Source organism: Ovis aries, chromosome 17 (genome assembly GCF_016772045.2).
Source record: "Ovis aries strain OAR_USU_Benz2616 breed Rambouillet chromosome 17, ARS-UI_Ramb_v3.0, whole genome shotgun sequence".
In the NCBI taxonomy this organism is placed as follows: Eukaryota; Metazoa; Chordata; class Mammalia; order Artiodactyla; family Bovidae; genus Ovis; species Ovis aries.
This window is the reverse complement of record NC_056070.1, coordinates 49,993,199-50,017,971: the sequence shown is the minus strand read 5'-3', so window position 1 is coordinate 50,017,971 and position 24,773 is coordinate 49,993,199. Positions and strand designations below refer to the sequence as shown.

Genomic DNA, 24,773 nt, shown 5'->3' with positions numbered 1-24,773 from the left:
AAAGGATGAATAAAGTAGGGTTTAGCAGCAGAAAAGAGAACTGAGCCTTCTTTCTCCCCTTCCCGTTCTCTCCCAAAGCGCCCTAGCGGGAAGCTCGCCTGCGAGTGGGCACACTTTCAACATGCTCCTCGGATGGAGCGGGTCCAGGACCTTGCATTGGTGGGCGAGCCCTGGGCGTGGCCAGTGGGGGCGGGACCGGGTCGGGGGCGTGGTGGGGCGGAGCTGAAACTCTGACGGATCTCCCAGCGCGTGAGGCCGCAGAAGGTGGAGAAAAGTTGTTGGTTCCCGGCGCCAGGGTCAAAGCCGCCGGGACTAGGACCACTCAGCAGGGATCCGGCTTGACCTTCGGAGAACCAGCCGGACCCGCCCAATTCGGCTGGCCGGGTCGATTCGGGGTCAGGGGAAGCCGCTGGCCGGCGGCCTGAACCCGAGGGCTGCAGGATGCTCTCCAAACACAGGGCCCCGGGGCTGTGCGGGTGCACCGCAGGACAGAGGTAAGGAAGCGCCGGAGGCGTCTGTCTCCAGAATTTGGAATTTGTTGAGGAAACCTAGAGGGCGCTGACGCCACCAGCAGCGTCTCCGCCTCTGCGGGGCGTGTTCCCTGGGTGGGCAGACCCTGGGGCAGGCAAGTGGGGAATGAGGCAAATTTGGTCCTTCTAGGATCTTCAACATGAAACCATCTGATGCACCTGGAATCGGACCATGTTCTGTTCCCTAAAGTGAGGAGGGGCGTGGCCGAGGGAGCGCGTTTAACTGTATCCTACTCGGGTTTCCCGAGTCTACCTCCACCCCACACTGAACACATTTTGTCACTTAGGATCTGGGAAGTGGGGTCCGGTTATGTGAAATCCCTTTCCGCAAAGCTTGGGGTCTCATCTAGCGCCCCCATCCCCTATCTGCACCCTTAGCTTGTCAAACTGGGAGTGCGGAGCACAGGGGGAGAGCCTGGCTTTTTGCACCCCTTGTGTCCAACCCCAGGTCCTAGAGCAGCTCTTGGATCACTGAGGAAGGCGCGCTCACAACTCAGCTACTTCAAACCCGAGCTTGGCAGAATTCGGGGACTCCTCCTGACACCCCAGATTTGGTCTGATGTAATTTAGGAGTTGTAGGTAGGAGCTGGTCGGGCCCAAAGACACTGGTGTCTGCTGCAACAGAACAGGGCTTCCCAGGGGTCCCATACCTGAAACCTTTCACCCCAGTTCCCTGTCCACAAGGGGAATGTGCTGCCTCTTGGAGTAGAATCAGGGGACCTCCGACACAGCCCAAAGCCTGGAGCATTGGCTAGCCGACCAGTTGGTGATACACCATTGTTATTTTCATACTGCACCTTGTGTCTGAGGTCACCGTGCAGATTAGGCAGGTGGGGCAGGGAGAGTGATCTTCAAGCTTCAGGTACAGCTGGCATCAAGCACCCTTTCTTGCTCAGCACTGGCTTCGGTGGCTCGAGGGACCAGCTAGGAGCTAGGCCTTAGCCCCTCTGGATCAGGCACACTTCTGCCAGGGTCCTGAGATGCAGGAGGCCAAAAAGCGAAAATGTGTTTTTCTTGCCTCCTGCCCTGGAGTGCGGAGAAGGCAATGGCACCCCACTCCAGTACTCTTGCTTGGAAAATCCCATGGATGGAGGAGCCTGGTAGACTGCAGTCCTTGGGGTCGCTAAGAGTCAGACATGGCTGAGCGACTTCACTTTCACTTTTCACTTTCATGCATTGGAGAAGGAAATGGCAACCCACTCCATCGTTCTTGCCTGGAGAATCCCAGGGATGGGGGAGCCTGGTGGGCTGCCGTCTATGGGGTCGCACAGAGTTGGACACAACTGAAGCGACTTAGCAGCAACAGCAGCAGCCCTGGAGTGCAGGATCTGCAGGGCCACATGAGTGAAACTGTCAGTGGGTCCAGGGCATCTCTGAGTCTTGCTTTCGGGCCCAGGTTCCACTCCAGCCCCTGTGCTACCTGATGGTCAAAAAGCCAAATTCAACTTAATGGGAATCTTTCTTTCTCTCTTTCCTGAGACTCTTTAAGCTGGGCTTGAAGCACTATGATAGAAACATAGACACACTGCCAACTGATGTTAAAAAGTTTCATTTACTTTTCAGAAGTTCTTATGCACAACTGAAATTCAAGCGAAATCCATTCCCTTTGAAACTTGAAATTCTCCTTCTGTCAGTCTAGGCTTGAAACGGGTTTCAGTCTGTGTGTGTGCACGTGTTATGTGTGTGTGTATGTATATCATTTTTGTTTTGTTTTTAATGTGCCGAAACTCAGGTTCATATACAGATGGGCCAAAAAAACAACAATTTGACACAACACTTGAGAAAAAGCTGGCTATTTTGAATCTACTAAGAGGTGAAATCATCCTGTTTTTTATGGGCAATGTAGGGTACTTTTCAGGAGTAATTTTGACTCCATACTTGCAGACTCTAGAAATTGACATCCTCATATGAAGAGAATGGATTTTTGTAAGCTGTTGACACAAAATGGACAGTGTAGTGTCCCTGAAATTTATCCTCAATAAAGCAGGCCCTTACACGAAAAAAATAAAATAAGGTGCCAAGGTCAAGTGAAACAGTCTTCTAAGATCTGCTATTTGAAAGAGTCACTCCACAACCGGGCCAGCCAACACTCTGTGACAAGAGTCCGCATCTTGAGAAAGTTGTTTCTTCATCACTATTCTAATGCTACCAGCTCCCCTCCCCTGCCCACGGACACATTTGCATTGCAGATAGATATTTTTATTCAAGGAGACCATATAGAAAAAAAGAAGCACTTTGAGAAATTCTATTTCAAGTCAGCCAGGAGTTCAGATCAGAGAGAATTGCTGGGTAACTAGAACAAACATGTCAGGTGTAATTATCAAACGGGAGCAAGAGGAAGGAAACCGCACGTTGAATGGAAGTATTGCTAAGTTCTCTCAGCTCATGGTACTACGTGTGATTTATTTGGCGTCAAACATCAATTATCCAGAAAGGCATATAATGAAAAGCAAAATTGTCCTCCGTTTCTCCCTGCTGCTAACAGGGAGACATTTTAAACTAGGAAGGCTCCTAGATTACCTCCTAGGAGGGCTGTTTGTTAATTTCCCAGAATATTTTCCCAAGAATACTGGAGTGGGTTGCCATTTTCTTCTCCAGGGAATCTTCCTCACCCGGGGATTGAACCCTCATCTCCTGCATTGCAGGTGGTCTCCTGCTTTACAGGCAGATTCTTTACTGCTTAGCCACCAGGAAGGCGCAACAGTTACTTTACCTGCAACCTTCTTCCCCTCTTCTTTACTTATATATCCACATAGTGTTTGCCTGTCAGTACACCCAGCTTCCCATGTGGCAGCTAGTGGTAAAGAATCTGCCGGCTAATGGAGGAGACCGAAAGAGACTCAGGTTCAACCTGGGTGGGGAAGATCCCCTGGAGAAGGCAATGACAGCCCACTCCAGTATTCTTGCTTGGGAAATCCCGTGGACAGAGGAGGCTTGTGGGCTACATAGAGTCCCAAATAATGGGACATGACTGAGTGCAACTCCCCCCACCCCCTGCCACACACACACACACATACACACACACACACACACACACACACACACACACACACCTTAGAATAAAATACTACATTTCCCAGACACCCTTGCAGAAAGGAATGGTCACATGACTGCAATCTGCCCAATGAGATGCAAGTGTTGGTTTCAGGGCAGGGCTTCAGGGGAATCTCTGGGCCCCAGATCTAAGACTGCAGGACAGAAGACCCTCAGCCTTGGGGAGGCCTCCTCTCAACTTGTGAGCAGGCTGCGTGATCTGAGTGGGTTTCTCTCCCTTCTCGTGTGGGCTCGTGTGGATAGCTCAGGCAGCCCCTGGGTACTGGTCTCCCAGCTTCTTGCATTAGCATCAGATTTCCTCCTTGGAGCGAGTTTCCCTTCGCTGTGTGTCTCAGGAGGGTCCTTGAGTTAATTTTTGTGACTGACTTTGACCAAACCCTTTTACTAGTTGGACTTTAACGAATCCCAGCTCTGAGGTCCAGGGGCTGAGCGTCTAAGTCGGCAGAGACTTGGACCCTAAGGCAGATTTGCCCAAAGATGAAGGGCATGAGATTTAAAAAGAAGTGATGTGTGGGTCCAGGGTCCTGGCTGTTTTCAGATAATGAACTCTGAGAGAGAAGAGGATAGAATAGGCCATGCGAATACATTTGACCCATATGCAAATTATACACTCATGCAAAGTCCACCTTACACTCTGTAGTATGCAGGCTTTCTCCAAGGCTGCAGCTGCATTACTCATGTACCAGGGAGAGTCATGTGCTTGCAAGTGCCAGAACAAATTATTTTCACATGTATATGACATCTAATGAAAAGGAGCTCAGATTTCTCAGCTTCATTTGTAAACTGCTTTTTGATATAGCACAGCCTCTTACTTTTACTTTCCTTCATCCTCCCGCTTAGCTGTCAAAGACCGTGGAGGTCACTGACATCTTACAAAGATTGTTCTCACCATGAATTCTCTTCCTGTGATGTGTCTCATCCTCAGAGCAGAGATTGCCTTCCTGGAAGAAGCCACAGTGTTTTCTGAGGAGCTCGAGTTCACAATCCAGAGGTGAGTTGTTATGCGTCATTATTTATATTCAAGTGCTTCCTTGGTGGCTCAGTGGTAAAGAATCCACCTGCCAATGCAAGAGATGACCCAGAGATGCAATCCATCCCTGGGTTAAGAAGATCCCCTGGAGGAGGAAATGGTAACCCATTCCAGTATTCTTGCGGGAAATCCCATGGACAGAAGAACCTAGTGGGCTACAGTCCATGGGGTTGCAAAGAGTCAGACGTGACTGAGCAACTAAACAAAACCAACAACAATTTATATTCAAAGCTAACTGGCTGCTGATTGTGCACACTAGCCTTCATTATGGGCTACTATTTTTCTTTTGGAAGAAAGTTGTATTTCTGAGCTGAATGTCAGTTTTAAATCTTTTAAAGCAAATGCATAAGTTTAATTTTAGTTCAAAGTCAAAAGCCCACGTGAGGTATATAATTTGCCTGAGCTGATCTAAAGAACAGATTTTTCTCTATGTTGTAGAAATAGATTAGGAAGACCAAGCATGTGGGCAAATTGTTGTGCTTTTCTAATATGTCAGACTATGTCATTGGGTTAGAACTCCTGTCCAAATGAGGATACCAGCTCCTGTCCAGAAGGTTCAGTTTTCTTCTCTCATGCATGCTGGTAGGAATATAAAATGGTGCAGCCAATCTGGAAAATAGTTGGGCACTTTGAAATTCAAGTACACATGTACCATGCAAGCCAGTAATGGCACTCCTGGGCATTTATTTGTCCCAGGTAGATGAAAACTTGTATCCACACTAAAACCTGTACGTGAATGTTGATAGCAGCTTTATTCGTAATAACCCCAACCTGGAAACAATCCACATGTTCTTTATCAAGTTCATAGTTAACATGCAGAACATCCATAGGAATGGACTGTTATACAACAACTTGAATTGATCTCAAGTGTTTTCTGTTGAGTGAATGCCCTTCCCCCACCCCCACAAAAGACCATATGTCCTGTGTTTCCATGCATTTAACAGTTCTTGAAATGACAGATTTATAGAGCTGGAGAGGAGACTATTGGTCATCAAGCATTCATGGTGCTGGTGAATCGCTGGATTCTGGAAGATCATGAGTGTCGCCCTTGAAGCCCTCTCTGGGCCTCCCACAGAGCCAGCATTGTTGGCACTGCCCAGTTGGGAGATTATCACCCAGAAGCTTCTCTCTGGTGCACACCGTGGTCTCTGGCTCTTTCCAAAACTCTTCACTTAGTTTTCTCCTGGGCTCCTAGTCAGAGTAGTGACAAGTGTGAAAGCGATCTTAGGAAACATGGAACCAAACAGAGCTTCATTTCTCATTCAGTACATGGACATCGGTTGTAACACCCACTGATGGAAAGAAGACTGATGCTACTGCACTGAATTTTGAGATTAAAGAGAGGGAGGATAGCTTGTCCAGGCATGAGGCATCTATCAATACACGTCCCTGTGGCTTCATAACGTGTTTCTAAATTCTGATATAGCATTTTGTGGTCAGCTGGCTCTGTGACAAAATGAGGATCTGCCAGCTGATGATTATGACTTTCCATAGAAGCTTTCAGACAAAATTTGTCTTACGTTTTGCTTGAGGAATGAAGGGCCAGAAGTCTAAACCTCCTAGAATTCCCAGAGGGATGTGCCACGTGATTCAAGAGAGAGAGGACACAGTCTTAAATTTCTTGTAAATCAGTCTTTAGAAGATGTCATAAACCCATCCATAATCAAAGCTTATTTAAGATTTGTGTCACATTTACTTGTCTTTTCTGTATTTGACATGCAAGGAAAATTTAAAGATTTCCTTTGAAGGTTCAGTCTGAATGTTTTAGTCTGAAGTCTGGCTGACTGTGTGTCTGCTCAGTTTAAATGGAAAATATTCTTGTACTATACCAAGAGTTTTAAGGATTGCCTAGCCCTTACTACTCAGCTTCCCCTGCTGGTAACATCCCACTACCATTCCTTTTTTTGTATTTTAAGATTTATTTATTGTTGCACTGGATCTTCACTGCTGGGTGCAGGCCTTCTCCAGCTGTGGTGGGCGGGGGCTACTGTCTGGTTGCAGTGCTCAGGTTTCTGGTTGCAGTGGAATCTCTTGTTGCAGGTGGCACACAGGCTCTAGGCAGGTGGGCTTCCGTCGTTGCGGCTTGTGGGCTCAGTAGTTGTGGGCTCAGTAGCCTGTGCACCGGCTTAGTTTCCTCACGGCATATGGGATCTTCCCGGACCAAGGATCGAACCTATGTCCCTTGCATTGGCAGGTGGATTCTTTACCACTGAGCCACTAGAGAAGCCCCCTTCCCGATTCTTTTTTTTTTAAATAGCTGTATAATGCTTCATTTATAGATGGGCCACTACCCATTCAATCCCTCCCCTAAATTAGGATTTTTTTTTTTATTGTTTCCAATATTTTGTAGCTACATACCGTGCTATAAGCAGTAAACTTGTGTGCATGGATTTTGTGTATATTTAGAGGAATATCTTCAGGGTGGCTTCCTAGAAGTGGAATTTCTGGGTCAAAATATAAGTGCATGTGAAGTTTTCTTAAGTATTACCAATTTCCCTCCAGAAGGATGGTGCCAAATGGGACTCTCGCCATTCACATACAAGAATGCCCGTTTCTCTGCAGCCTTGCCAACAGAATGTGTTGGCGTGCTTTTTAATTTTTGCCAGTCTGTTAGGTGAGAAATTGTATCTTGATGTTGTTTTAAGCTTCGTCTAATTATAAGTTAGTCTGAACCCTTTTTCATATGTTTGTGAGCCATTTTTTAATCTCGTGAATTTTCTGCTCACATGTTAGTTACATCACTGTTTCAGTCTGAATTTCAGAACTGCCCATTTCAAGGGGAATTTAATTTCTTCTCCCAAAGCATGTAATTGGTGGAACTTCCCTGGTGGTTTAGTGACTAAGACCATGGGCTGTCAATTCAGTGTGTGTTTGATCCCTAGCCAGGGAATGCCCACATACTGCAGCTAAGAGTTTGCATGCCCCAACTAAAGATCTGGAGCAGCCAAATAAATAAATATTAAAAACCACCACCGCCACCAACAAAAAACCCCCATGTGATTGGTTTCAGGTTAAGTATCAGTGCCTGAATCTGACGTGTCCTGAGAAGCCTTCAGCACTGGCCATAACATATGGTTTGGAGGGTGTGTGGTGCTGGTGGGGGCTGGACAATGTTGTATTGAGATTGGATTGGTCTTGTTACCAAGAAAGTTTGAAAGAGATCCTGGAGAAGTTCATTCCTGACTTCTAATCACAGTTCTTCCGCCCATCACAGAGGGACCCTTCAGATCTGAGGAATCTCATAGGACAGTGTGGGCAGAGAGGTTAGGAGTGAGTGAGGACCAAATTCTGGCTACAAAGATGTGAATGCCAATCACCCCTAAACTACCTGTGTAGCTTTGGGCTTGCACATGTCCTCTCAGTGGTCAATACATGTTTATTGAGTGAACAGTTGAATTTAGTAGTGTAGGACTCTGATCCCAAAATAAAGTATGTAGGATTGTCAACCCCAGAATGAATGGGTGAGACAGCAAATAAACCTGTAATGAGTGTGGGACCTTTAGAGTGTTTGTCTAATTCTGGGAAAGGTTTCTTCCTGCTGTCTGTCGTTAGAGCTGAGTTATTTCGGATATACTGATGTGCTTTGTCTTGTATTTCTTTTCTTTTTAAGATTTTTTTTTTTTTTTTTGGATGTGGACCATTTGAAAAGTCTTTATTGAATTTGTTATAGTATTGCTTTTTTTTTTTAATGTTTTGCTTTTTTTTTGCCCTGAGGCCTGTGGGATCTTAGCTCCCCAATTAGGGGTTGAAACCACACCCCCTACGTTGGAAGGCGAAGTCTTACCCACTGGACCATCAGGGAGGTCTCCATATGTTTCCATATGGCAGCCATCCACCATTCCGATGGTCTTGTTTTCTTGCTGTATCAAGGATGGGCCATCTTCTTAACCATGATATGCTCTCCATGTATAATCAGTGCCTTACCATTTGTCCTTAGGTCAGCTCCCTTGAAAAAAACATAAATTCATCTGAAAAGGAAACTTGATATCCACCATCATAAACAGAAAACTGGCTTGTAATAAAGAAGAGATAATCATAAATATAAATACCACATATGCAAAGAAACAATGTTGGATTCCACCTAGGTACCATTACTTACAAAAGGGCCTGGGCTGGAGGCCCGCTGTCTCTCTATTTCAAAGGAGAAGAGCTGCTGTTAGAGAAGGGTTAGACCTCCTTGATGTCTCAGTACAGAGGGTTGAAGGAGAACTTGAAGGAGATAGCTGTCTCACTTGGTGACACGGTGTTATTTAAGGTCTGGTCTGTGCATCACCAGGACTATATCTAAAACCAGGAGCAATGGCTGCCCTTGGACCAACTGGCCCCCAACTTCTTCATCATCAGAAACTGGGATAAATGAGGCTTAGATGTACCCAAGTCAGACCCCTGATGGTCAGCCTGTGGTCCAAGATACCTGATTCAGACTCAAGGAATCTGTTAATCGCTGACTCCTTTGGGGGTTGTCCACTTAGCTGTGTAGTTCCTAGAGATGGCTAGAGTATGATTTTCATTTTACAAATATTTTTCTGACCATCTCTTATGTGCAAATTCTGGTTAATTTTCCCTCTCCCTTCTCTTAACTCCTTCCTTCTTTCCTTCCCTTCTTCCCTTTTGTTTACTGTCTCTCTACTCTCTCTCTTTTTATTTTTTCTCTGATAAATAATCCTGGCCCTCATGAAACTCACAGATCCTTTAGAGGCAGAGAGAGGGCAAATGTGTAAATTAACAAATAGTCTTCCCTTGGCAAAAATGTGGTTTTTGAATAAATGAATCCAAAAATAGATATGATAGCAGAATTTAACATTCTATTTTCAGAGTTATAGAATGCGATGAAGCAGTGCTAATGAGCTTCCATAGAAGGCATCAGAATTTTCTTACTGAACCAAAGAAGACTTGTCTGTCAGCATAAGTCAGCAGAGGACCTCCATGGCAGCTGCAGGCGAGGTGGAAACTCTGAACGGGGAGTTCTCTGACCCTCCAAGCTTCTGTCCAAGCACCTGAGGAAGTATGTGGACGGCAAGTGACCTGAGAAAGAGAAGAGAGAGGACAGTGCAGTCCATGTGGAAAACCAGAGGAGCCTTCCTGGAGGAGGAGGCTTGGGGTGATAAGCGAGGCTTGGCTTGATGAATATAAGCTGGTGAAGGTCCACTTCTCTTCGTGAAGCATTAGTAAGATGGGATTGGAAGTTCCACTCCCTGGAATTTCAGCTCTGCCTATTTCAGCATCTCGAAGATTCCTAAAAACTTTTCATCCTTGTGGGGTTCTGGGCTGGATGGTTTCTGAGAACAGGATATCAGGAGCCTGGGCTCACAGGAGACATATTGGGCTCCCTTCTCTGGGGTGCTTTCTTTTGATATTATGGTGAATTATACACAAGCCTGGGCTTCCTTGGTGGCTCAACCAGTAAAGAATCTGCCTGCAGTGCAGGAGACCTGGGTTCAGTCCCTGGGTTGGGAAGATCCCCTGGAGAAGGAAATGGCAACCCACTCTAGTACTCTTGCCTGGAGAATTCCATGGACAGAGGAGCCTAGCAGGCCACAGTCCATGGGATCCCAGAGTCGGACGTGACTGAGCGAGTAACTTTCACTTTCATACACAAGCCTGTGCCTGGGACGTCTCCAAGGCAGGACGGCCCATCTGCAGCAGTGCCCTCAGAGGGAAAGCGGTTTAGTGCACTGTCTCTTTTTAATGTTCCCGACCTACCAAACATGTTGCAGCTCATTGATGAACACATCTCATGCAGTCCCTGCTGGTCTCCTTACAGAGATACATGTAGTGTACTCATGAGTCTCCCAAAGCTTGACCAGCCCTGTCCTCTAGGCAAAACAGTATTTTCTCTGTAAATCTCCATTAGTCATTTGTTCCTGCCGTAACCCCTGAACACAACACACGCTCACTGCCTCACAGTTCTGCAAGGTCAGAAGTCCAACTTGAGAGTTCCCTCGTGGTCCAGTGGTTAAGAATCTACCTTCCACTGCAAGGGACACATGTTCTATCCCTGGTCGGGGAACTAAGATCCCATATGCTACGGATCGACTAAGCCCGCTTGCCGCAACTACTGAGTCCACACGCCACAGTGAAAGATCCCGCATGACGCAACAAAGATGTGTGCTGCAACTGAGACCCAACACAGCCAGATAAATAAATGAATATTTATAAAAGTATTATATAAAAAAAAGAGGTCTAATCTGAGTCTCATTCAGGTGTCAGCAGCACTGCTTTCCTTCCAGAGTAAAGTTTTGCTCATTCAGGTTGTTTCTTGTGGGCTGTGGTCTCCGTTTCTTGGCTGGCTGCTCACTGTCCTCAGCTTCCAAAGGATGCTCTCATTATTCGTGTCAGAGTCCCCTTCCTCCATCTTCAAAGCCGATCATGGTGAGCTGGGTTCCTCCCATGCTTCCAGTCTCGCTCTTCACCTGCTACTGTGTCTCTCTACCTGACTCTTTCGCCTTCCTCTTCCACTTTTAATCATCCATGAAATTATATCATGCCTTCAGGAATAACCGAGAGTAAATCTCCCTGTTTTGAGGTCTGTAACATCAATTCCATCTACAAAGATCCCTTTGCCATGGGATATAACATATTCACAGGTTTCAGGGATTAATCGATGGGCATCGTTTGGGGGACATTGTCTACCACAAAAGTGAATCAAAATGCTAAAATATCATGGATGGTCATGGAGTCCACCTTCTGTAGTGAGTGAGCTTCCACTCTCCTGATCTCTCCCATATATACTGGGAGCCTGGTGCTAAGAGAGCAGGTATATTTCTGGTGGCTGAGACAGTAAAGAATCTGCCTGCAATGCTGGAGACCCAGGTTCGATCCCTGGGTCAGGAAGATCCCCTGGAGAAGGGAATGGCAAGCAACTCCAGTATTCTTGCCTGGAGAATCCCTTGGACAGAGGAGCCTGGTAGGCTACAGTCCATGGAGTTGCAAAGAGTTGGGACACGATTGAGCAAGTAACACTAACACTCCCATAGGTCATAGAAAGAGCCCAGCTTGGCCCAGCAAGACTGGCACCCTCCCTCCTCTCTGAGTGCCTTCCCACTTGGGCATGAGTGGGGGGCAGTGCAGCCCCCTGGTTAGGACCATCTGGATACTCTCTAGGTCTGTGACTCTGAACAAGCCACTTTACCCCTCTGCTTTGGTTTCACTTCTGCAGTGTGGGGAGCCTGAAGGGGTTTCTCTGTTTAAGGCTCAGTTCTAGGCCATGTGGATATCAGACTAACCAAGGCCGCCCAGGTCCCACTCTCAAGGTATTTATATTGCAGCGGGAAGGTCAGCCTCTAAACAAAACTGTAGGGAAATCCATGGGCTAATTTCAAATGGTAGAAAGTGATTTGAAGAGTAAGCCCCAGTATTAAGTGATAGCCATTAGCAGGGAGGAGAATGTATCCAGAAAGCATCCTCTAGGAAGGACAGCTCTGTTAAGAGATGAAGCAGGACTTCCCTGGTGGTCCAGTGATTAAGCATCCGTCTGCCAATGTCAGGGTTTGATCCCGGGTCAGTGGAGATTTCACATGCCTTGGGGCAACTGAATCCCATGTGCCGCAACTCCTGAGCCCAAGCCCTAGAGCCTGGGCTCTGAAATAAGAGAAGCCACGGCAATGCGCATCCCACTCACTGGAACAGAGGGTAGCCTGGATGCACGACAATGAAGGCCAGTGTAGGCAAAAATAATAAATAAAATTTAAAAGAGGAAAGAGATGAAGCCGAGGCCTGAACAGTAGGAAGATGCCAGCTACGGAGAGGTCCAGGGAAAGGATTATAGATGAAGCCACGAAGCCCTAAAGTGTCAAGGCCCTGTGGCAGGAGCATTTCCTTGGCGATCCCTGTGCGGGGAGGGAGATGAGAGAGGCTCAGAGCACAGAAGGAGCAAATCTACCCCCTCCACCTCCCGCTCATGAGATGAAGTAGAAAGAGACCAAATATTGAATTTGGATCTTGTTTTCTGTTCAGGGGCTTCCCTGATAGCTCAGTTGGTAAAGAATCCGCCTGCAATGCAGGAAACCCAGGTTTGATTCCTGGGTCAGGAAGATCCACTGGAGAAGGGATAGTCTCCAGTACTTTTGGGCTTTCCTTGGGACTCAGCTACTAAATAATCTGCCTGCAATGCGGGAGACCTGGGTTCGATCCCTGGGTTGGGAAGATCCCCTGGAGAAAGGAAAGGCTACCCACTCCAGTATTCTGGCCTGTATAGCCCATGGGGACGCAGAGAGTCCAACATGACTGAGTGACTTTCAGTTTCACTTTTCTGTTTCACAATTGCTGAAAGAAACCCACCTCCAGGTAGAGGCAGAAGTGAGGCTCTGAATTCCAGAGTCGGAGATAAAGATAGAGCTGCTTCCTGAGGACCTCTAAAGGATTTCTGTTTTCTATGTGGATTTTCAGGAAACTCTCTTTTGCTTGAGAGTTTTTTACTTTAAAAAACTACAGCGAAAGCCGGTAGTCTGTTTAGTCGACGTGCTACACTTTTGTATTTAGTTTGTGTGTAGGTAGCTGGGTTTATTTGTTTCTCCCCTTTATGGTAGTTTCTTGGTTGGTTAGCAATGTTTTCTGCAGTGAATATGCTAAAAAAAATTCAAAGGGACAGCGCTACTCGGGCATATAAGGCACATATTGTGATTTTAATCCTGATTAGAGAGGTATTGTTTGGTGACAATTTGGTTTGGTTTCTTCTATAAATGGAATATAACTTTATCTCTATTAATTTCATTAAAAAGCCCCTCTGCTTCTGTTGTGTCCTGTTTAGTGTGGTAGCCCCGCTGACTGTTATTGAGTGTCATTTAGACAAAGGACTGCAAAGACCACTTATGAGCAAAAAGAAGATGGTGTATTACATACTGTTATAATTTAAATTCCCTAATTATGAAATTAGATGTTTTAATTATATTTTAATTATGCTAATTGGCATCATTTTTTGAGCCATGCAGTCTAAATCCACAAAGCTTTGCAAATAACTGTTCACACTCCCTTCTTCGTTCCCTTTATATTTTATTCAAAACACTAGAACTTATGATTTAAATTTGTGTCATCCTTTGATTATGTGCTCCTTGCAGACAGTTGCTGACTGGTTGCTTCTCCATCCCTGGCTCAAGACTGGCAGCTTGTTAGAGCTCATTAAATATTTGCTGAATTGAATTAAATTTGAAATACCTTATTAAGAATCTTGCATGAGCCTCCAGGGTCCTTAGTGGTGATTTTGTTCTCAACGTAGCAATGTGCTTGCATTTCAGGCTTAACAAAAACATTGGAGCTTTCTCTCTAAATGGAAATCAAAACTTTTATAGCACACTTGTACTCTGTGGCGTTTGGCTGAAGATTTTTTTTTCCACTTGCCCTTGGGTTTGGGATGTCGTGATCAATCTTGGGAGCTGTTTCTCTGGAGGAAAGAAATTTTACGGAGTCAGCAGAGTGATCATTTTGAATTGCTTGGGATCTGACTTAATTTTTTAAATAATTTTATTTATTTATTTTGGGCTGTACCGGATTTCATTGCTGCTCTGACTTTTCTCTAGTTGCGGCGAGCCAGGGCTACTCTCTGCATGCACTTCTCATTGCAGCGGTTTCTCCTGTTGTGGTGCACAGGCTCCGGAGCACACAGACTTCCATAGTTGCGCACACAGTCTCAGTAGCTGTGGCTCCCAGGCTCCAGAGCACAGACTCAGTGGTTCTGGCGCACGGGCTTAGTTGCTCCATGGCATGGGGGATCTTTCTGGACCAGGGCTCAAACTTGTGTCTCCTGCCTTGGCAGGCAGATTCTTTACCACTGGGCCACCAGGAAATCCCCCTGACTTCATTTTTTGAATAGTAGAAATTTTGAATGTCGGAAATTTTGCTCAGGTCCAATTGAGAAGCCAATGTTTTCTCTGCTACTTTGAGAAGGATTTGATTGCGAATAGATGAGTAGTGGCAGAACATGAAGAAAAGTCAAACCCAGTGCTCGCAAACTCAGATCCTTCCCTCACCTGGTCTCATAACACCCCATCCCCTTGCTCCCGTGTTCCAGCCATGAGGGACTTCTGTGGGTTTTGTGGATCACCATGCTGATTCTGGGGCTTCCCTGGAGGTGCAGAGGTTAAAGTGTCTACCTGCAATGTGGGAGATCTGGGTTTGATCCCTGGATTAGGAAGATCCCCTGGAGAAGGAAATGGCAACCCACTCCAGTATTCTTGCCTGGAGAACCCCATGGACAGAGGAGCTTGGTAGGCTATAGTCCATGGGTCACAAAGAGTTGGACACGACTGAGTGACTTCACCTTCACCATGCTGATTCCTATTTCAAGACATTTTGCTTTTCTTCTCTTGGTCTAGAATGTTATTTTCTTCTGTCTTTGCACAGCTAGTTTCTCCTCATCAGTGAGTTTAACCATCTCTTTCTAAAGAGTTTTCCAAGGAAATCCCACCCCAGTCATTCTCTCTCATTACCCAGCTTTATTTTCTTCTTAGCATTCATCATATAATCCTTTTTGTTACTTATTTAGTGTCAGTGGCCCTCACTAGAATGTCAGCTTCATCCAGATAGAGAGGATGCCGGAATTACTTGAGTGTTCCCCAGGGCTAAGAACATTGTGTGACAAGTAAATATTTGGCAAATATTTTGTGGGATTTTTCTTCAGCTTCTGGATCTACAGTCAACTCATATGCTGTGGTACCTGGTGATAGGAAGGAATAAAATATGATTTGATAAACCTTATTAAGTTCAAGTTTCTCCAGGTCAGAGCCCCCTGTTCTTGTCCTATCTCTGAATTTTCTCATAATCATTTCCCACTGGTTTGAAGATTTCAGGAGGGCAGCTTTTAGTTGTGAGATGGATCAATTTGTTGGTGCCTCTGCCTGGCAGAGGGATGATGCACAGGATCCTGGTCTAGACTTTAAATTTTCTTGTTAGGGAGTTCCTGTTAGGATAGATGTGGAAGAAAGTGTTAGCAAGAAAAAAAAAGGGCCCTCTCACTTCTTGAAATTCATCTCTCTGCAATATCTTTTTCCTTAAAATCTGGAATACCTGGATCTCTCCCTCCGTTAGGGAAGATGAAGAGAATTAATATGTGAATCACTGAGATAGTTCAGCCAAACCATCAGGAAGGCACTTGAGGGGTGGAGGCTAGTCTATAATTATCTTCCATGCCTGTATAACCTGTATTCTGGTTTCACTTACCAGCAGTTACATCTTGGATGTAACACAATTTCTTCAAGCCTTGGTTTTGACACTTTCCTATACCAAGGTTTGGTGGAACCAGTTTAGAGTCATTAAAAACATGCCATTTGCTTCTTCTGGCAAAGTTGCCACAGGATTGAATGAAACATACAAGGCAGAAAGTGTTAAGTGAACCTGAACTAAGCAGAGCCTCCCAGGAAAGGCTTTCCCACATCATGGGCATGAGACCACTGACAACTGGCCTTTTATACCCATAGGATGCTGCTAATCAATGGAATGATGTTGATTTAAGGCAGTGGTTCTCCAAACTAGTGGTTTCCAGTGGAGAGAGGGAACGGGGGAGCAAGATTGGGGTAGGGGATGAAGACCTACAAAATATTGTATGTAAAATAAACTACTAGGATATATTGCATAATATGGGGAATATAGCCAATATTTTATAATAACTATAAATGGAGAATAACCTTTAAAATTGTGAGTGGTTTTTCCAGTAGTTGTTTATGGATGTGAGAGTTGGACTGTAAAGAAAGCTGAACACCAAAGAATTGATACTTTTGAACTGTGGTGTTGGAGAAGACTCTTGAGAGTCCCTTGGACAGGAAAGAGATCAAACTGGTCAATCCTAAAGGAAATCAGTCCTGAATATTCATTGGAAGGACTGATGCTGAAGCTCCAATACTTTGACCACCTGATGCGAAGAACTGACTCATTGGAAAAGACCCTAATGCTGGGAAAGATTGAAAGAAGGAGGAGAAGGGGACAACAGAGGATGAGATGGTTGGATGGCATCACCAACTCAACAGACATGAGTTTGAGCAAGCTTTGGGAGTTGGTGATGGACAGGGAAGCCTGGCGTGCTACAGTCCATGGGACCACAATGAGTAGGACACACCAAGAGACTGAACTGAACTGAACTGAACCTATATAATACTGTATATCAATAAAAACAAATAAATAAATGATTAGTGGTTCTCAATAGGAGCTTCAGGGACTCTTGGAGTCCATAAGATTCTTTCATCATCATTGTCAGTAGCAGCAGCAAAAATGTTATTCGCTTTTTCACTTTTGTTCTTTCCTGTGTGTACTGTGGAATTTTCCCGAAGCTGTATGATACTGCAACAGATTGAATGCAGAAACTGATATGAGAATCCAGCTATCTTCTGTTAAGCCAGACGTGAGATTGGCAAAAATGCAAAACTATACCACTCTTATCACCTTATTTGTTTTGAAAAGTAGTCATTTTTAATTATATTAACACAAGGATTTATTGGGCTTTCCTGTTGACTCAGAGAGTAAAGAATCTGCCTGCAATGAGGGAGACCCAGGTTTAGTCCCTGGTTCTAGAAGGTCCCCTGGAGAAAGGAATGGCAACCCACTCCAGTATTCTTGCTTAGAGAATCCCAAGGACAGGGGAGCCTGGTGGGCTACAGTCCATGGGGTTGCAAAGAGTTGCACAAGACTGAACAACTAACACACACACACACACACACACACACACACGCACGCACGCACGCACGCGCGGATTGATTGCTCCTTTTTAAATTGAGTTAATAAAATTTTTTAATTTTTCAAAAAAATCTGAAATAACTTTTGAAACTTGAATTCCACTGAGGCACAAGGAAATTCAGCAGTATTTGAACTGGGCTTGTAGGTGTGCACCTCAGTTCAGCTCACCTTCAGGAAGGATGTTTTTCCTGTCTGGAAATAGAAGGCAGCTGGTCTTAAAGGTGACGGGGACTTGGCAGTGCCTGTCATTCATCAGTTCTGTGGGTCTGTGAGATTGCCAGGGTTCATCCTGAAACTGGGAGACAGGAGGGAAGATTATCTCATGAAGGAAGTTTCTGGGCTTTTCATCCAGGGCTTCTTAATGCAGCTTCTACTGTAGAGTCCTCCCCACTTTTCCCTCCTCTATCCCTTTAAAAAAAGTTATCTATTTATTTTTATTTGTTTCTGGCTACACTGGGTCATCATTCCTGCATGTGGGCTTTCTCTAGTTGCAGAAGGTAGGGGCCACTCTCTAGTTGTGGTTTGCGGCTTCTCATTGTGGTGCCTTCTGTTGTTGTGGAGCAAGGGCTCTAGGGCTCACGGGCTCTGTAGTTGTGGTGCATGGGCTTACTTGCTCTGTGGCATGTGGGATCTTTCCAGACCAGGGATCAAACCTATGTCCCCTACATTGGCAGGTGGATTCTTAACCACTGGACTACCAGAGAAGTATCTCCACCCACCTCCTATCCCTTTTTTTCTGGCCTAGACTTACAGCTGTTGGCCAGTACTTTGATGTTTTCATTGGTTAACTTGCACCCTTTTGCTACCTTCCTAGCTAGTAAGGTACCAAGATGAAAGGGAGAAGTACATTTGTGGCTTGATGAAAATCAATACTGGGTGGATATTTCCAATGCTTCTTATAGCATAAATTCAGTAACTTAATTTTGGCAATTTCCTGTTGTGAGGGGAAAAAAAAACCATGAAGAGTCAGATTCTATTTTGCAGCAAGGCTAGATTGCAGGGCTAAAATCCATAGAATCAGATACAGCATTTCTATCACTGAGAATGTTAATAAAACCCCTAAGAGGATTTGCTGACCATGAGATCCACAGACCAAGGGGTAACAGCAGTTGTACGCCATTTGTATGTAAATTTCACATATAATGGATATTGTGTCAGAAATTTTATTGCAATTAGAGCACAATGGACTATAATGTTTGAGCTCAGATCCATAGTAAAAGGATAGCCTACATGTGGCAATGGCACCCCACTCTAGTACTCTTGCCTGGAAAATCCCATGGATGGAGGAGCCTGGTAGGCTGCAGTCTGTGGGGTCGCACAGAGTCGGACACGACTGAAGCGACTTAGCAGCAGCAGTAGCACGTGTGTATAATGTGCACAAGAAAAACCCAGCTCATTCTTGTTTTCTGTAAGAAACTCAATCTCAAATCTCTGATCACAGTGGTTGAGCTTGGTTAAAAATACAACCTGTCACTCACAGGCTGAGGAATGAACTTTGAATGGAGAGGAAACATCTAAGCCTTGCCTTATTAAGAGTTAGTAGAATGTAGTGCCAATGTGTACTTTATCAGTGATGCCCCCAATGACTGTAAAAAGTGCTGTATGTGACTGAAGGACAGATATTTTGGGAGTTAATTATAGCCAGTCAAAAATAGGAAACATTGTTCTTTGCTTTTTTTATTCTATAAAAAGTGGACTGACATGAGGAAGTCAAAAGATCAGGATTCAAAAATGTGGGTGTCATTTAGTTATATAATCAATTAGTTCCTAAATTAGTTGCATAATTAGTGTCACACGAGGAAGGAGCCAATAGTGGCTGCCTCCTCTTTTTAAGAAATTTAGATCACACTCCAAACTACATCATTAGTAGAATTTCCTTGCCTTGACTGAACTATTTTTTTTAGTAATGTTGAAAGATTACATTTCATAGTACTGTGATGGAAGAGGAGAATGTGATAGACTGGCTTTTAGATACTGTCACCAACATCTAAATCAAAGCACCTCCACTGTGACTGTGTGTTTTAATCTTCTCTTCCTCCTCCTTCTCCAAGTTTCCAGATTGGGGATTGCCTTCGAATCAGTTTCAGTGCTACTGGATGTAAGAGATATCTGATATTCTTTTTAATTTTAGATGATAAAATCTCAGAGTGTTGAGATAATCTTAAACCCAGTACACGCTGCTGATGTCTATTCGAAATGCTTTCACTGCAAGTAGAGAAAACTCCAGTGGCTTGACCTACTTGAGATCATGTTTGATTTTGCTCTCTTAGCAAGATGCCTGGATCTAGGCAACTTCTGGTGTCAGTGTTCCAAAATACTAGGCTTGCAATCTACCTGCTGGGCTCTGACTTTCCCTCATGGTCACAGAATGCTTGCTGGAATTCCAAGCATCACAGCCATATTTAAGGCAAGAAGTTTCCCAGAAGGAGCCAACCCCTGATGTTTGTCTCATTTATCAGGAGAGGAAAGCAGTGCCAGTAGCCCTGCAGGTATCTGATTCGATCTCATAATGCGGTCAGCACAGCCCACCTCCCTCTTTGGTCCGTCGGACTGGGCCATCTCCTGGGTTTGCAGGGCCCCTGTGGCCTCTCACAGCTTCCCAGTTCTTGGGGACCCATCTTCATCGTCAGGGGAAGAACCAACCCCACAGATCCCATCCATGCCTGCCAGACATATCTGTCTCATCACCATCATTTTTCTGAAGCAGAAAGTGATTTGGTTCTTAACATAGCAGTTAAACAGAAAATTAACACATGTAGCAAAATGCTAGAGCTCCTACTTCAGGATGTTAGTAAACAAAATGATGTTTTCAAAGACAAAACCATTTTTGGTCAGCCTGCCCGTAACTCCAGAGGAAAAGGGGAAACATAAGATTGTCTGTCCCCAGGGACCAGCTCTTAACTCATAGTTCACCATCTGTTTAGAACCAAAGGAATGTTTGGATACATTTTCCCATGAGCATACTGAAGAGAGTGCAGAAACAAAGAAAGACCAATGGAAAATCCTGGGAGACAGAAACAAGCTGTATTTAAGAGAACTTCCACCTGTGTGGTGGCAGCCCAGACACACAGAACAGCAGGAGCCTTAGAGGGGGTGGCAGATGTCTACAAGACCTGATGACAAAACAATGAATCATTGAGCTTGTGTAGAAAGATGCTCCTCAGTGTAATAGGTAATGTGCTCTACTTATTAATAGTTTGTCAGCGCAGCTCAGTCCTACAGCTTCTTCTTTGTTTTTGATACTATACTTTTTTAATCCAAAATAATCACTGGAAATAAGTTATGATGATAAAGAAAAGAAAATTTATCAAAGGTTTTGAAGTGAACAAAAGCGATTACTAGGTACCTTTTCAGTATGGTTCTGGTATTCCAAAGAATGTTCTTGGTACTATCAGATTGTATAAAAAAGTATATTGTAATTGCTCCTGTGTTGACTATGCTAATTTACATCTCTACTATTTTATTTAGTCCAAATTCCAATTTTTCACTGCTGACATATAAGAAAATAATTGAATTTTATATCTTGACCCTCTATCCTGCAACTTAGCTGCACTTGGTTATTCCTTCAGAGAATTCCCTGTAGATTATACGGCATTTTCTATATGGATAATTATGTCATTTGTAAGTAAAGAGAGTTTAATTTCTTTCTTTCCAATCTGTATACCTTTTAAAGAATTTAAATTTTAAAATTTCTTCATTTTTAAATTGATTCCTTGTTAATTGTGAGAGGATACTTTATATGATTTCTATTATTTGATTAGTTAAGCTGTGTTTTATGGCTGAGAATATGTTTTATTTTGATGAGTATTTATGTGAGCTTGAAGAGTATGTGTATGCTGCCATTGCTGGATGAAGTATTAGCCAGTTAGTTCAAGTCAATCGTGATGTTCAGGTCAACTATAACCTTACTGATTTTTCTACCTGTTGGATCTATCTGATCTGTCAATCACCCACAGCTTCCTCTGCTTCTTCTTCTTTACTTTGAGGTCACACTGTGCAGAAGGTGGGATCTTAGTTCCCTGATCAGGGATCAAACCCACACCCCTCACAGTGAAAGTGCAGAATCTTAACTGCTGAACCACTGTGGAAGCCCCAGTCTTACAGCTTCTGAATGGCTTCATGGCAGGCGGGTGAGGGTTGTATTCTTTGGTCTTTTTTTACCCAGATGATTTAATGAGATTTAAGGTGGCAAGAGTTACTCAGGTTCACATTTGCTGTAGAGAAGATTCTGAAAACAGTATTTTTAAAAATGTATCACTATTGTTGTTATCACTGGGTTTTGCGGCACAAAGTTGAGAACTGACACGCAAACGTTAGGAATGGTTAGAGAGATGAAAGCAAGATGTACATTTTGACATGCAAAGTTGGGGTCACGGCAGCTATGGAGTCATTGGCCCCTTGTGCTTACACTTGTCATCTTGCTTCTTGAACATCTGGGTACCTCCTGGCTCTTACTAAGACTGAAAATATCTCATGACTTCAAAATAGCAATCCAGGTAAACTTTGAGTTTCTGGTGGACATCTCTTCTCTGTCTTGAAAGTCATTCTTGGAGTTGAAGGGGCTCACCTGAAAGCAAGTGGAAAAAAAATGTGATTGATGATAGCTTCACATCAAAGCATCCAACAGCCAAAATGAGTTGTGGTCCCTGTTGCAAAAGCCGTTTACAGAATCCTCTTGTCTTTCCCATTCACTGAAAGCATTTCTAGGGGCTGCTCAAGTGATCAGCCCAATGGGCTGCTGCTGTTGCTGCTAAGTCACTTCAGTCGTGTCTGACTCTGTGCGACCCCATAGATGGCAACCTGCCAGACTCCCCTGTCCCTGGGATTCTCCAGGCAAGAACACTGGAGTGGGTTGCCATTTCCTTCTCCAATGCATGAAAGTGAAAAGTGAAAGTGAAGTTGCTCAGTCTGACTCTTAGTGACCCCATGGACTGCAGCCTACTAGGCTCCTCCATCCATGGGATTTGGGCTAGACCTGCTTTAAAATCACTGTCAATTCACAGGTCATTCAGTGTGGGGTTTAATGCTTATCACCGTATATTTTGTTACAATCTCTTATCTGTTTCTCTAGGCTGTAAGCATTTTTAAATTCCCAGTGTTGGAAACAAAGTAATGCTTAATAAACTATTTTGTGTAAATGACTCACTAACTGAATGAATGAATGAGGAATTGCATGATGGGTAGAGCTTGCCTTTTCCAGTGGATATATACAGGGATGCTACATTCTTGGAAGACCAAAGCAGACATCATTCAGGGTTGTCTTCTGCCTCCTTTTCAAGTTTTATTTTAAAGGGAGAAAGTGACTAAGCAGTCTAATGCCTCCTATTTTGAGATCTATATTCAGTTCAACATCCATTACAGCTACTGAAAGAGACTGGACAACTGCCACCTCATTTACACTGTGTCACTTTGGGGAATCTCTGCTGCTGAACAGTATCAAAACTTGAGTGAAAGATACAGGGGAAAGAGCCTTTACTTCTGTAGCTTGCTTTCAGTTGCAAAAGATAGAATACTTGGTTAATAGTGGCTGAAAAAAGAGGAGATTGTTATCTCTTATAATAAGTCCAGAGGTGAGTAGTTCCATGGTTGGTTAATTCTGCAGCCAAGTCATGCCATCCAGTGGCTTTCTGCGCCTTTTCATTCAACCACATCAGTAGGCTGACTCCCCCATGATCTCAAGATGGCTGCAGAGCCTCCAGACATCATGAATACACAGCCATTTCAGCAAGAGCCACCCAGTTTGCAACCCAATACATTCATTCTGTGCAACTCATTTTAATTATGGAAGAAAACTCTTTCTCACAATATGAAAATTACCTTTGAAAATAACTCAGTTTGGTTATTTCCTAATTTGTTGCCTGGGCAATAATGTTGTTATTGACACATCTGCATTCCTGCCCAATGTGAAGTGAGTGAAGTCACTCAGTCGTGTCCAGCTCTTTGCGACCCCATGGATGCAACCAGGCTTCTCCGTCCATGGAATTTTCCAGGCAAGAATACTGGACTGGGTTGCCATTTCCTTCTCCAGGGGATCTTCCTGACCCAGGGATCGAACCTGGGTCTCCCGCATTGCAGGAAGATGCTTTACCATCTGAGCCACCAGGAAAGCCATCTGTACTATAAGAAGTGCTTTCTTTTCCCTTTTGAATTATATTTTATTTGACTAATATCCCTGTAAAATCCACTTCGAGATGTGAATAAATAATTGCCTCTTTTTGTCGGTTATTGTTGGATGATGCTATCAAGTGAGATGTCATGTCTGCTCACAGAATGAATGTATTGGGTTGCAAACTGGGTGGCTATGAATTTATTCCCAAGAGAGCACAGCATGAAAATGGCACTCTCTGCATTCTGTCAACCCTGGGTGCAGTGTAGTTTCAACAATACAGTAGATGCCCTAAAGAATTTTTTCAGTGTTGTGAGGCTGGTCATGGATGAGAATTTCCTGCTCTTCTTTTTTATCTGTAAACCTGAAATTTATCTTAAAAAATAAAATCTACTAGTTAAAAAAGGTGTTATAAGAAAAGACTTGGTGGATTCTGTTGTAAAAAGAGAAAAAAGAACTCTTTATTTGAAATATTTCTAGGGACTCTTATTGTGAAGAAAAGTGAATGATGGAAGTATAAACCGTGTAGTGAAGAGCAGTGTTGCCAGGGCGGAAGAGATGAGAGAGAGCAAGCAAGACTCGGGAGTGTTCTGACAGGTAACATGGGACCGAAGGAGGCGCAGGCCACCCAGGGGACTTGTCCTGTGGAGAACCCGAGACACCAGGTGGCACGTACAGGGCTGTGTGTCCTGAATGATTGATGTCTGTGTCATTGGGAAGCAACTCTCAGGGGAAAGAAACACCTTCTTCTGTGGCCAGAACCATCACACAGAGCCTGCCTTGACCTTAACAGTGGGAACAGAGACTGAGTGAAAAGCTCAGCCGTCCACCCCAGGAAGAAGAGTTTGTGCTTCTTTATGGTCTAGAAGAACAGCAGAACCCTAAGTAAAGTTTTCTTGTTTAATTTTTGCTGTGCGGCATCTTTGTTGCTGCGTACGGGCTTTTTTCTCACTGCAGCAAGCAGGGGCTGCCCTCACTGTGATGATTTATCTGGTTGTGGAGCAAGGGCTCTAGCTTCAGTAGTTGCGCCTCGTGGGCTCTAAAGCGTGGGCTCAGTAGTTGTGGCACATGAGGTGAGCTGCTCCTTTACATGTGGAATTTTCCTGGCCGAGGGATGGAACCCACGTCCCCTACACTTTTTGTGAAGGTGGATAATAACCAGTAGACCACCACTGAAATCCTAGATTTTTTTTTAAAGATCCTACCCACTTTTATTATAATCCCAACTCCAGTTACCATTGAGATCAAAGGCATATTCTCCCAGGGAGGAGGATGTCCTCCTTAGAAATCCAAAACCATTTTCAAGGGGTTCTACTTGCATACGTCCATGTATTAATCCAGAAAAAACTTTTGAAGCAATTGAGCAGTGGCTAGGATCACACTGCTGATTAAT

At 44.3% G+C, this 24,773-nt stretch overlaps 1 long non-coding RNA gene across 2 annotated transcripts; it reads left to right on the top strand.

Moving 5' to 3' along the window:
* Nucleotides 1-235: 235 nt before the first annotated feature.
* LOC121816936 (uncharacterized) lies at nt 236-24,289 on the top strand. Of its 2 annotated transcripts, none has more exons than XR_009596863.1 (3): nt 236-494; nt 4,510-4,575; nt 23,861-24,289. It is a non-coding gene; the product is annotated as an uncharacterized LOC121816936 (long non-coding RNA). The 2 variants fall into 2 exon arrangements; XR_006056658.2 differs by lacking the exon at nt 23,861-24,289 and adding an exon at nt 9,430-16,744.
* Nucleotides 24,290-24,773: the final 484 nt, after the last annotated feature.